Raw genomic sequence first — 12486 nt, forward strand, 5'->3', positions numbered from 1 at the left:
ACTTCCTGTAATTCTGAGGCAGCTAGTTCACCCCTTTGAGCCTCAGTTTCTTTGTCTGTAAAATGCGTATTAATAATACGATGAGGTTTTAGTATTTAGTGAGACAATGCAAGGAAAGCATTTGGCCAGGTGTGTGGCACGTAACCGTGATTTGGTGTAAGGTGGGACCTTTACACGAGTATAGTCCTTTCCCCTTTAAGAACCCGATTGGGCGGGGAGCCAGCTTCTCCGCACGCTTTCCAAATTTTCCAATCCCCGCTTGGCATTTTCTGCCCGAAGGTCTCCAATTGGGCAATCTGCACCAATCAGAGGCTGGAGCGGGCTCTGCCCGTGGCCCAGCTCCGCCCCTGAGCGGGCCCTGCCCCCTGCCCGGTCAGCCCCGTTGCTATGGGGACTGGTGGGCGGTGAAGGGGGAAAGCCCCGGATGTTCGTTGGGGATTTAACATGGCGGCGGCAGTGGCCGCGGTGGCGGCGGCGCAAGAGAGTTGAGGGCGGTGTGAGGGTTCAGAATTCCGGGTCGAGCAGCTAGGCCGCGAGCGACCGCAGCGCCGAGCCGGTAGGATCAGCGGTCAGGCCAGGGGATTGGGGTGGGCCGGGCGATGGCGGTGGGAGAGCTTTTACGCAAGTAGGGGGCGGGGCCGTTGGGGTCAAAGTTCACTCGAGGAGGGAAGGGTCGCCTCGGAGAGGTCGGGAGTCAGTGCTGCTGGGGAGGGTGGTGTAGAGGAGGTCAGAGGTCAAACTAGCGAAGGAGGCGTGGCGAAGGGGACCACAAAGTTCGAAATTTGAAGTGGGGGCCCGTTCGAGGGGGTCGGGGCGAGTGTCAGAAAATGGGGGTCAAAATTAATCATTTGAAGGGAGGGTGCGCTTACCAGAGTCGGAGATCACAACCATGGGGGCGGTAGTTTGGAGGTTTACGGCAGCAACCAGCGGATCAGAGGCATGAGCTTTAGGTTGGGGGGCACCTTTTTAAGGGGTCAAATGTGGGGCGGGGGCAAAGGTCAGAATCCGACAGATGATGTACCTGAGGGTCAATAGTTAAAACCTTAGTGGGAGACATTGCTGGGGAGGACGGGAGGGATGCCAGAGAGAGAGAGAGAGAGAGAGAGAGAGATCAGAGGTGCTTCCTGGCCGGGTAAAGGGGAGCCTCCTCCCACAAATAGTGAAAATAATAGCAAACACTCATAAATCACTATGTGCCAGGTCATTTAGATGCTTTCCATATATTTAATCCTCACTACAACCTTATGGGGTTGGCACTGTTATTAAGAGCCCAGGTGATCTGCCCAGGATCATCTAATGACTAAGTTGTGGGGTTGGGATTCAGACTCGAGTTCTGCGCCCAGAGATGTACTATGCTCTCTTGCCTCTCAAATAATCACAGTTTTGACTAATATTTAATGAGGGCTAACACTGTGCTCAGCGGTCTTGTTTCATTATACCATAAGTTTGTGAAGTGGGTACTGAGTAGACCCACTTTACAGACAGGAAAACTGAGGCTCGGGTAGCATCTGCTGAGTAACAGAGGCAGTTACCAAGCTGGGTCTGACTGATTCCAGAGCTCCTGCCCCCAGTTGTTACATTGTAGATTGTTGAAGATTGTTCCTGGAAGCAGGGGGCTGGGCAAGGCCAAGCCACTCCTTGGACTGGAATGGATGGTCTCTGGGCTCCCTGGAAGGGTGTGATCTGGGAAGAGAAGTTCTCATGGATCTATGGGAGTGGGGTGTTTGTGGGTGGCCCAGAGTCCAAGTGAGTCTGATGGGTTTCTGACTGGGGAGGATGTCCCTGAGTGGGATCCAGTACAAAGCCTAGTGTTCTCTTAAAACCCGGAGCTCTCATGGTGGTCCCAGATCGCTCCCACCTCATTTCCTACGGCTCTCCCGGTCCCTTCTCAAGCTCCAACCCCCCGGCCTGTTTGCTGTTCTTCAACTCTGTAGGCATATGCCACCCTCCAGGTCTTTGACCTTCCTGTTCCCTCTGCCTGGAATCCTTTCCCTGCCCCTCCCCCCCTTACTCACGGTCACCCACGTGCAGCTCTACCAGCACCACCTGCCTCTCACTGTCCCTCACACGCTCTTTATCTCCCTATCTGGTTTTCTCCCCAGGCCTTTGCTCTGTGCTTATCTTGTTTGTCAGGGCACCCTGTGTTGTCTGCCCCCCCCCCCCCCGAAGAATGTGGGCCCCACACAGCATAGAATTTCTCCATGTTGTTCCTTCCCTGAATCCTCCCTGAAGCACTGCGTGGCCGGTGGAGGGTGCTTGGTGGTTGGTGGCTGAACGTTGGACGCTGTGCTCGGTGCTGGGACTGCCCCAGCGGACAAGACGCAGAACCCCTGGGCTTCCAGGGGCTCTCGGTGTCCCTTGGTGGGAGCAGACTGGAACCAGACCCCCAGCCAGCGATACACGGCTGCATCTGGACCCCTAGGGTGCCCGGCCTGGGGGTGGGGGAGCAGTGGATCAGGGGCTGTGGAGCAGCGCTGGGGACTGGTGCAGACCCAGCTCCATCACCCACGGGCTGTGAGACCGTGGGTGAGTCGCTTAACCTCCGGGGCCTCCGCTTCTTCCTCTGCAAAACGGAAATGATAGTGACCACCTCATGGCATGGCTGGGGGGACGCAGAGCAGAAAGCGCGTGGCCCCGGCCCTGGCTCCGTGCTGTGTTGCCATTAGTCCTGCTGCCGCCGCCACCCGGGGAAGACCTCAGAGGTGGAGGAGGGCCCCTCTCCACCTGCCTCCTGGTTCTCAGGCAGCCACGCCACCCCCTTCCGGCTCTGGCAGGGTCACCAGGTGGGCACACTGCCAGCCAGTCCTGTGAGGCCGGCCCAACCTCCTGCCCCCGTGGTTCCAGCTTGCTCAGCATCCCCGGCTTGGCGCAGATAAGGAGGGTTAGGGCTTTGGCATCGGAGACCCGAATTCAGGTCCCTACCCTGTCCCCAGCTGTGGGACCTTAGGCAAGTGATTTCTTAACTCTCCAGTTTTGTTCCTTAGGATACATTTTAGATTAGGGGGAAAAGTAAAGCCTTCAATTAAGAGAACCCCCACGCCTCCAGCATCCGGCCTGGGACGGGACTCGCAGGGTGGATGGCGTTCAGTGCCCCCCCCCCCCCAGCCTCTCTGCCAGCTCCTTGCCCCAGCACCGGATCAGATGCAACCCAGCCAAAAGCTCATGCATCTGATCCGCTGGTTAGCGTCTCTCTGCAGGTCTTCCTGCTGTTATTACCCTTGAATGTATCACAGATTATAGAGCCGCAGCTCTGGATCCCGGCTCCCCGCTGCAGTCACCCGGAGAGCTTTCAAAACTGCCGAGGCCCAAGCCAGCCTGGGAGAGTCTGACTTGGATTCACTCGGTTGGGGGTGGGGCGGGCCTCAGTATGTGGTTCCAGTGGCCAGCCAGGCTGGACCACCACTGTTTTACAGTTTGACGGCTGATGTAACTGACGTCCCGGTGAACAACCTGCTCTTTTCTGCTCAACATTCGAGTGTGCGTTTCTCTCTGCAAGGACGTGTGTGTGACTCTAGGATTCATTGTCTCTGTTGTGAGTGTTTCTTCTTGTGATTGTGCCACATAGGAGTCACCTGTTCACCTGTTGGTGGACATTGGGATGGTTTCCCACTGGGACAGTGACAACGCCGAATCGAACATTCTAGAACACGTTTCCTTGTCTACTCTGGCCAGAGTCTCTCTTGAGCTTGTGGCTCACCGTGGACATGCTGGGCTTTCCAAATTGTTCTCCTAAGCAGTTGTACCAGTCTGCTTTCCCACAGGGCTTGAGGGTTCCCTTCACTCCATGTCCTGCTTTGGGGCAAGTTTGTGGCCCTTGCTGAAGTGCTTTACTCAGCCATGAGATGGTGGGTTTATGGCCCCCTGGGCTGGCTGGGAACAGCTGGGGAGATGGTTCACATGATGGGCCTAGCAGGGGCCTGACACCCACCGAGCCCCCACACCTAGCCTTTCGCCCTCTAGGACATCCAGGACAGTGACCACAGCTTTGATCCAGCTCTCCTTGGGAGGCATCTCTCAGGGCTGACGGTGGGAAAGGAGACTGTACTGACTTGAACCTCCTCAGGAAGGGGGCAGGAAGGAGGTGAAGTGTGGAAAGGGAGGGACAGAGCCTTGTTACACTCTTTGTGTGTGACCACTGGTCCCACTGGCGACCCACACAGCCCTAGCCCTGCCTGCATGGATTTTAGTATACAAAGGAAGACAGACCCATCCTGAGACAGTGACAGCCCAGAGTGTCAGCGCTGGGATGAGGAAGCACAAAGAGAAGCATCAGGGCTAGGATACGGGAGGCACAGGGATTGTAGGAATCCAAAGGAGGCCCCTGACCAGCCTGGGAAGTCAGTGAGGGCTTTCTGGAGAAGGAGACATCTGACCGATGAGAAAGAGTGAGCCAGGCCTAAGAAAGGAGGTGGAAAGAATAGAGCGGGTAGTGGGTACGGGAAGTGCAAAGGTCCTGAGGTCCGAATGAGCTTGGGATGATCAGGTACCATCAAGGAGGCCCAAGTGGCAGAGGAGGCAGCAAGATCAGGAAGGTGGGGACGATGTGGCAGATGTACCAGAGGCTGACAGGCGGAGGTAAGGAGTGTGGATTGCATTCAGTGTGTAATGGGGACTCATTGGAAGGCTTTAAGCAATATCTATTTCCCTTTATTTTTTTTATTTTTTTATTTTTAAAGATTTTATTTATTTATTTGAGACAGAGAGAATGAGAGAGAGCACATGAGAGGGGGGAGGGCCAGAGGGAGAAGCAGACTCCCTGCCGAGCGGGGAGCCCGATGCGGGACTCGATCCCAGGACTCCGGGATCATGACCTGAGCCGAAGGCAGTCGCTTAACCAACTGAGCCACCCAGGCGCCCCTCTATTTCCCTTTAATAAGGATTACTCATGTTGCCCTGTGGGGAGTGGATCCTGGGGTGCAGCAGCAGGGAGACCACAGGGAGGCTGCTGTAAGGGTCCAAGCAGGAGATGAGGGTGGATAGGATGAGGGGGCCCACGATGGAGGAGGGATCTGTGTGCTGCCAAGATTGTGAGGACTTCACCCATATACATTTTTTAAAGATTTTATTTTTATTTGAGAGAGCATGTGCGTACGTGGGGGTGAGGGCCAGAGGGAGAGGGAGAGAGAGAATCTTAAGCAGGCCCCACGCCCAATATGAGACTCAATCTCACGACCCCAAGATCTTGACCTGAGCCGAAATCGAGACTGGGACGCTTAACCGACTGCACCACCCAGGTGCCCTTACTTTACCCGTATTAACCCATTTGAGCTCCACAACAACCTACAAGGTAGGTACTGTTGTTATCCCCATTTCAGAGATGAGAAAACTGAGTCCCACAGAGGTACGTGACGTGCCTAAGGTTACACAGCAGGTGAGTGGCAGAGGTAGGACTTGAACTCCAGGCCTTCGGACTATAGAGTCACCACCTGTGGTGGCTGCCCTCCAGTGATTTGGAAGTTGTTTGAATAAGACAAGGCCACTTCCTGGCCAGTTGGTTCTTACCCAGGCTCCTCTTTAGATGGAAGCTCCTTGGAGGTCAGTTCAACCTGGGGTATTTCTGGGCACTGGGTCCCTACCTCCCTCAGGGCCCCCCACAACCCTTTCTCTTTCTTCTCCACGGCCTCACCCCTCCTTGTCCTGCTGGCCTGCAGTAAACCAGACTTCCTGGCCAGACGCCGGTCGGGGTGTCCCCAGCAGCTGTTTATCCCATCACCCGAGCCAGGCGGCCACAGTTGCTGCCAGCAGGAAGCAGCCTCCTTCCAAGTCACGGCCAGGGAAATGGGACCCTTCCCGCCCCCGCCACCCTTTCCGGGGCTGGGGCTTGTTTTCTGCCAGATGCCTGGGCCCACAGGAAGGTGTCGGGGGCGGGGGGAGCAAGGAGGGTCAGAGGGGAGCTTTCCCAGGTCCCAGGGGAGCCAGTGACAGCAGATGTGACAGAAGCTACCACTCACGGCAGCCTGTGTCCCGGGGCCCTCTGGTCCTGCCCTGCCTTTCCCCGGGTGCTGCCGCCATCCTCAGGGGCAATGGTGACTTCTCTGCGGGGGCCACGCAGTCCACACTGGTCCCTGACCCCCTAGCTGGGGCGCCTGGGGAGGAACCGGAGCCTCCATGGTCCTCACATTCCTCACCTGTTAAATGGGCTGTTGGGAGGATCGTAGATCGTGTGGTGAAGAGCTCCCCGAGTGGCTTGGCACAAAGTAAGCTTGTAACAATTTATAATTCAACAATTTTAACAATTTCCGTTTCCTTCCTCGCGCCCTGTCCCCTCTGGGCTCCAGCCTCCCCTTCGCGGGCTCCCAGCCTCTAGTGATACTGGACTCACCTGCAGCTTGCGGCCCGCCAGGCGCCAGATGTGTGCTGGATGCGCATCGGCACAGTGGCTCTGTCCAGAGACCCTGAGCAGGAGGTGCCATTAACCTCATTTCTCTTTTCCAGCATTTTCATTTCAGGAAGGCACATTTTTTGCTCCGTGCGCACGCATTACCTATTCCCCTAAATAATAATCACGCACAGCACAGAAGGGTATACGGCCACGAGGAAATCCTTTTCCCAGCCTGGCCGCCCGTCCCCTTCCCCGAGACAGCCATTGTTCCCGGCGTCTCTTCTGTCTTAGGATATGTGTCCCTGCATGTGTTCTGCCCCCTTTTGTTTCTACCCAGATGGAGCCGACGTCCCACGTTTGCGTTCTCAGCCTTGCGTTCCCACTCCCACACAACGGGACGCAGCCTTGCAGGTTTCACTCTTCAGTTCTGTGTCTGGACCCGGAAATGCTTCCTTGGGCTTTCTGTGGCCGTGTGCCATCCCTGACCCACGTGTGTTCTCGCTGATGGCTCTTCAGGCCCTTCGGGTCTGTCCCTCCTCGGAACAGGGCCGCACGCGCATGGGAGCGCAGCTCTGGGCGCAGCTCTGGACGTGGGCTCGGGGGTCTGAGATGTGCGCCCCGGTAGCTCGGCCAGTAATGTGCAGGCCTGCCCGAGAGCGTGAGCCTGTTTGCGCCCCAGCCCAGTGTCTGATGGCCCCCGGGGCTTTCTCACGTGCTGGCCCTGTGCTTGGGCTGGTAGCTGATGCCTTGGCCTTTGCCAGTCAGCTAAGGTTCTCGCCGTGGTTCTGATTTTAAAGTGAGTAAAGTGGAGCATCTTTGTGTTTGTTGAAAGCCACCTGGGCTTCCTTTCCCGGGAGCTGTCTATCTGTGGTACTTTTTACTTTCCCTGAGAAGGAGAAACCGAGACACGGGCTGGAAATCCCTCAGCAAATAAGGGGCAGCTCCAGGCCTGGAACCCAGGCCTGCGTGGCTCCAGTCTGGAGTTCCTAACTTGTGTGACACCGTGGAGGCGGAGGGCTTGGGCTCTGGAGCCGGCCTCACCACTACCTGCTGTGTGGTCCCAGAAGAGTCCCTTAACTGCTCTGTGCTTTGGTGTCTTTATCTACATAGTGGAGATGATAATGGTGCCTCCTCAGGGTTGTTCTGAGGCTATAAATTCATCATCATCAAGCAAAATGCATAGTAAATGCTCAAAGACTGTTAGCTGCTCGGGCCAATACTCTTAGCCTTGTGCTGTATCATTACTATTAACAGGCCTCGTTCTAGTGCTTCCTGTGAGCTAACTTATTGGACGCCCCCAGCACCCCAAGATGTAGGTGTTAACTATGATTCCCCTTTCATAGGGGAGGAGATTGTGAACCTGGGAGACTTGCCTGGGGTCACTCCCTCTGCCACCACCCCCAGACTAAGCCTGAGGGATTAGAAGGCCCCCCCTCCATTGTGTCTTCCTTCCGGGCTTTGGAGGGGAGCAGCCTGACAGGTGGGGGCGCCGGCGGGGTCCCCAGACAGCGCGCTCCCTCCCAGGCCCTCCCCGCTTCCACTCCCAGGTGCCCGGCCTGGCCCTGGAAACTCCCGATAAAGCAGCATTGATAAAGCAGCATTGTGCTGCGTTTGGGCCTGGCTTCCCCAGGCTGGTTCCAGCCACTCCCACACGACGGGAAGCAGCCTGCTATCCTGGGCCTCCTCCCGCCCTCCTCCTGCTCCCCTCCTGCCCTCCCCTTCCTTCCCCTCCACGGTCCATGCGAGGAATGGGGACAAAGTAGGACATGGCCAGAAGGCAGGGCTCTTCAGCATATCTCCCTCAGGTGAGGACCCCCCCAGGCACTTCTGCCTCCTCCCTCCCTGGGGACCCCTCCTCTGCTGCCCACGGGGGCCTTCCCCTAAATCTTCCACAGCAGCCTGGCCCCAGATGATCTGACTCTGAGATGCTGTGCTGTGTATATATAGTTACGTACATTTATGATTCTTCTACTTTTAAACCTTTAGTAATTGCAAAGCGTAACGTGCCTCTGGAAATGGGCCTAAGTGCACATGTCAGTTTAACATCATTATGAGATGAAAAAACACCTCTCCACACTTGGGGGAAGACCGAACTCTGCACCCTAGGAGCGCCCCCGTCACCATCACAACCCCGGTAGCGATCACTCCCCTGACCTTGGGGGTTCACTGTGTCCCTGCCTTTCTGGAGAGTCCCTGCCAGGCGTGCATCCCTGAATTACAGAATGCCACCTTGCGTGCTTTTGAACTTCACAGAAATGGGTCCCCCCGCACGTCTTGTTAGCGGCCGGCTTCTTTCATCCCTGGTCTGTGGGGTCCAGCCATGTGGTTGAGCATGTCCATAGTTCGTTCCCCCTCGTTGCTGTGTACTCTTCTAGTGTGAGAACAACCCAGAGCTGATCTCTCTGTCTCCTGCTGTCTGGGTGTCAATGCCCTTGAACACGTCTGCCCCCGGCATGCGGGCGGGCGTGCACACATTTCTCCAGGGAATTCTCCAGGGAAGCTAGCCCCGGCCCCACGGGAGGCCCTTTGTGAGCTCCGTCAGGCAGGAGACCCAGACCCTGGTCCCAGATCCACACGCAGACAGGTAAAATAAGTCGGACTCCCAAGCCCCCATCTCCCCCCCCCCCGGCCCCCCTCCATGACCCTGTCTCATTAACAGGCGCCCCATCCATCCTCTCGATCGATTGATCGATTGGGCCAGGAGTCTGGTGGCATCCTGACTCCTCTCGTCTCCTTCCTTCACAGTCACGATGGCAGGAAAGCCACCTGCTCTACCTGCAGAGCAGAACCTGGCACCTTTCACTCTTCCTCCTTGGCAGCCCCTACTTAAGCCACCCTCGTCTCCCACCTGGACTGCCTCCCCACTTCCCCGTTGCGCCCCCTGCCCCCGCAGTCTGTCCTCACATGAAGCTAGAGGGAGCTGGGGTCAGATCGCATCACCGCCCTGCTGGGGACCCTCCTGTGGCTTCATCTCTGGGGGGGGGGGGGGGCGTCATGAGATCCTGGCCCAGCTTTCCTGCGAGCTTCCACTCCTCTCCTGCCATGCTGTTCCTGGAATATTCCAGGCCGGGTCCTGCCTCAGGGCCTTTGGTTCACGCGCTTCGTCTGGGACCTGCCACTCTTTCCCTCTTCCACCTTCCCGGGCTTGAGTTTCTTTGTGGCACTCATCATTACTACTTACATTACACTATGATTTGTGGGTCAGTTGGCTTCTTGTCCTCCCTGCGTCTCATAACTTGGCTTCATGGGTTGGGGGGTGGTGGCGGGGGACCCTTACTGTGTTCCTTGCTTGTGGGGACCCCTACTGTGTCCCCAGCTTGATGTGTATGTGCCGGGGTGGCTCAGTAAACGCTGGCGGACCGAATGTGAGGGTTCTGGAAGGAATGATAAGCTCTGAGTACACCCTGCCGCAGTGCATGGTGGGGGATCTGCCCCGAGTGAGGAGGGAATGCCACTGGAAGGGTGAGCAGGAGTTGGCTGAGGGAGGGGAGGGGAGGGGAGGGGAGAGCGCGGGGACCTCTGAGGAACCAAAGGGTGGCTCACATCCCTATCGGCTCTGTGGTCGGTCTGGATTTGAACGCAGACGGCCACTCGGGGCCTCTCCACGTCTCGCTTGTTCTTCTCTAGAATTGAGGCCATTCAGGTGTTCTAGGGCATCTCTGAAGCTCTGCTCCTAACATACTTAAGGCCAGTGCCTGGGGTATAAATATGAACGTGATTATTTTTGTTTTTCTCCTACATATGCTCTGGAGTGCCTGGCCCTTTGTGGCCTCCAGGGACCCAACGGTTGGTGGATAAACAGCTCTAGTTGCTACCCATTTAGCGTCTGTCTCTTGGACTCTCAGCCTTCTGGGGCATCCCTGCTCCGAGGCAGGGCAAGGCCTGACATGACCTCGGGTCTGGGGACTGAGTATTCCTTAGGCTGATTAATAGGGAAAACTAATTGAAGGTTTGCTCTGTGCCAGGCCCAGTGCCCCGCGTAGCACTCCCCTGCGTCTGCTCAGTCCTTCCAGGGACCCCAGAAGGTGGCTATGACCATTCGGCCCATTTCACAGACGGGGAGAAGGGTGGCACTCGTGGTGAGTGCTAGCCCATCCTGCAAACTGGTGCTGAGCAGATCTGGCCTTAGCTCCTCCAGGTGCGGATTTGCATTTCCCTCGTGGCCTGTCAGGTGGAGCAGCTTTTCACCTGTCCCCTGGAATGTCTGGAGCTCCTCTCTTGTGAAGAGCCCATTCATGTCACTTGCCTGTTTCCCATCTGGCTGTCTGCATTTTTATTTGTTACTTCTTCGAGGTAAATCCTCGGTTCTGGATGAGAGCCTTTGTTTCGAAGATGCTATAATTCTCCCGGCCTGCTGTTCATCTTTTTGCTTTCTTTATGGTATCTTTTGATGAACAGAAGCACTTAATTTTAATATGGTCAAATATATCACTCATATCCTTTAGAGTTTTAGAATTCTGCTTCTCACCTTTCTTCGTCCTGGAATTTGTGTGTGTGTGTGTGTGTGTGTGTGTGTGTGGTGTGTGAGGTAGGCATCCAGTTTCATATTTTTTGCCTGGATCCCCCATCATCCAAGGACCATTTACTAAAAACAGACTGACTTTTCTCCACGGTCACTCTTACCATAAATCATGTGTCTGTGTAAGTGAGTCTGTTGCCGGATGCCCTGTCCCTTTCTCTTGCTCTTCTGGCCTGTTCCTGCATACTACCACCCAGCCCTCATTTCTGTCGTTGATAAGAAGTTTTGATCTTGGGGAGAGCAAGCACTCCTACTTGTTCTCCTTCAAGAGTGTCTTGGCTATTCTTGGCTCTTTGAATTCTATTTAAATATTAGACATGCATCTTGTCACAGACACAGACACGACATTGAGTCTCCCAGTCCATGAATGTGGTCTGTCTCTCCATTTGTCTTCTCTGATGTGTGTCAGGAGAGTGCCACACTTTTCCAGCACCGTCCTTGCCCACTTTTTGGTGGATTTATTCTGAGGTAGTTTGTGATGTCGCCGGGGGAGTCTGTGCCTGCCCTTCCCATGAGGCACCTTGCATCCTAGGTTTGGCCTTTGCTGGGTAAGGGTCACATTAGGGCCAGGAGCCCCCTACCTCCCCCAACCCTGCTTCCTCCCTGGCACCACTCCTAGTCCCTGGCAGAGGGTGGGCAGGGTGCCCGGAGAGGAGGTTGTAATTTTCCTGAATGATTTCAAGGGCTAATTAAAGGTTTTCCTTGACTAATCAGCTTACGGTTTAATTATCGGGGAACAGGCTCAGGGCTGCGGGAAGCAGCTCTGGTAGGGTCTCCTCACAGCGTGGCAGGAAGGAGCCAGGGCCCGGCCCTACCCCGCGGGGGTGGCAGGACCGGGGGATCCCCTGGCACTGTCTGGGGGCCAGCTGGTCTTCTCCATCCCCATAAAAGAAGACAGGGGGGCGGGGAACCAGCAGGTGTGGCTGAAGTCAGCACATGGGGGTAGGCGGGGCGGCGGGCAGGGGGGGTGGCGCTTCTCTGCTTGAAATCCATCCACGTCCCCTACTGCCTGAGAGAGGGCCCAACTTGGTCCCTCCCCTGCTGGACCAGGCCCTGCCCCTGTCTGCTTGCACTTTAGCCTTCCTGACCTTTGTTAAGTGCTCTCCTCTCGTGTGTTCTTTGTGTCTTGACCTAAAGGTCACCCCTTCTGGGAAGCCTTCTCAGGTCACCCCTGCCCACCCAAGCAGGTGATAAGCTCTGTGGGCTCCTTGTCGGCTGTCAGGGTCACTCACTCCACCACTGATAAGCACTCAGTGATGGGGACCCCTGGGCCGGGCCCTGTGGTCCAGCATTTGAATTGGAGGGGACCCAAGAAGAGAAGGGGTTCAGGCCTGGCACGCCAAGGAGAAGGCTGGGAGCGGGGATTCAGGGCTGGGAGATCTCGTGCTAGCTGATGCCTTCCCAGGGGAGGCTTCTGCCTGGACCAGACACAGAATGGGCTCCTGGGAGTTCTGGAAGGGGGAGGGGACCCGGAGATGGCTGTGCCAGGCCCAGCTTCATTCCTTGCATTCCTCAGCAGGCCCCAGACTCCCCGAGGCCCAAGGTGGGGGAGGGTGGGCGGGCAGAGGGGTAGAGGGGGCCTCCTGGGCACTGCCCCTGCCCCTGCCCGTGGTGGGGGCAACCATACAGTACCCCAAGCCTAGAC

At 56.4% G+C, this 12486-nt stretch overlaps 1 protein-coding gene across 1 annotated transcript in view; it reads left to right on the plus strand.

Annotated features, from left to right (window-relative positions):
* The first annotated feature begins 397 nt into the window (after positions 1-397).
* Positions 398-12486, plus strand: part of PAK4 (p21 (RAC1) activated kinase 4) — a 45236-nt gene continuing 33147 nt past the window's right edge. Inside the window, 1 exon segment of the mRNA XM_045891482.3 lies at positions 398-556. The gene's annotated coding sequence lies outside the window, so the exon portion shown is untranslated.

Source organism: Mirounga angustirostris, unplaced genomic scaffold, assembly GCF_029215605.1.
Source record: "Mirounga angustirostris isolate CCGP_5_RB_7025 unplaced genomic scaffold, mMirAng1.0.hap1 SCAF_16, whole genome shotgun sequence".
In the NCBI taxonomy this organism is placed as follows: domain Eukaryota; kingdom Metazoa; phylum Chordata; class Mammalia; order Carnivora; family Phocidae; genus Mirounga; species Mirounga angustirostris.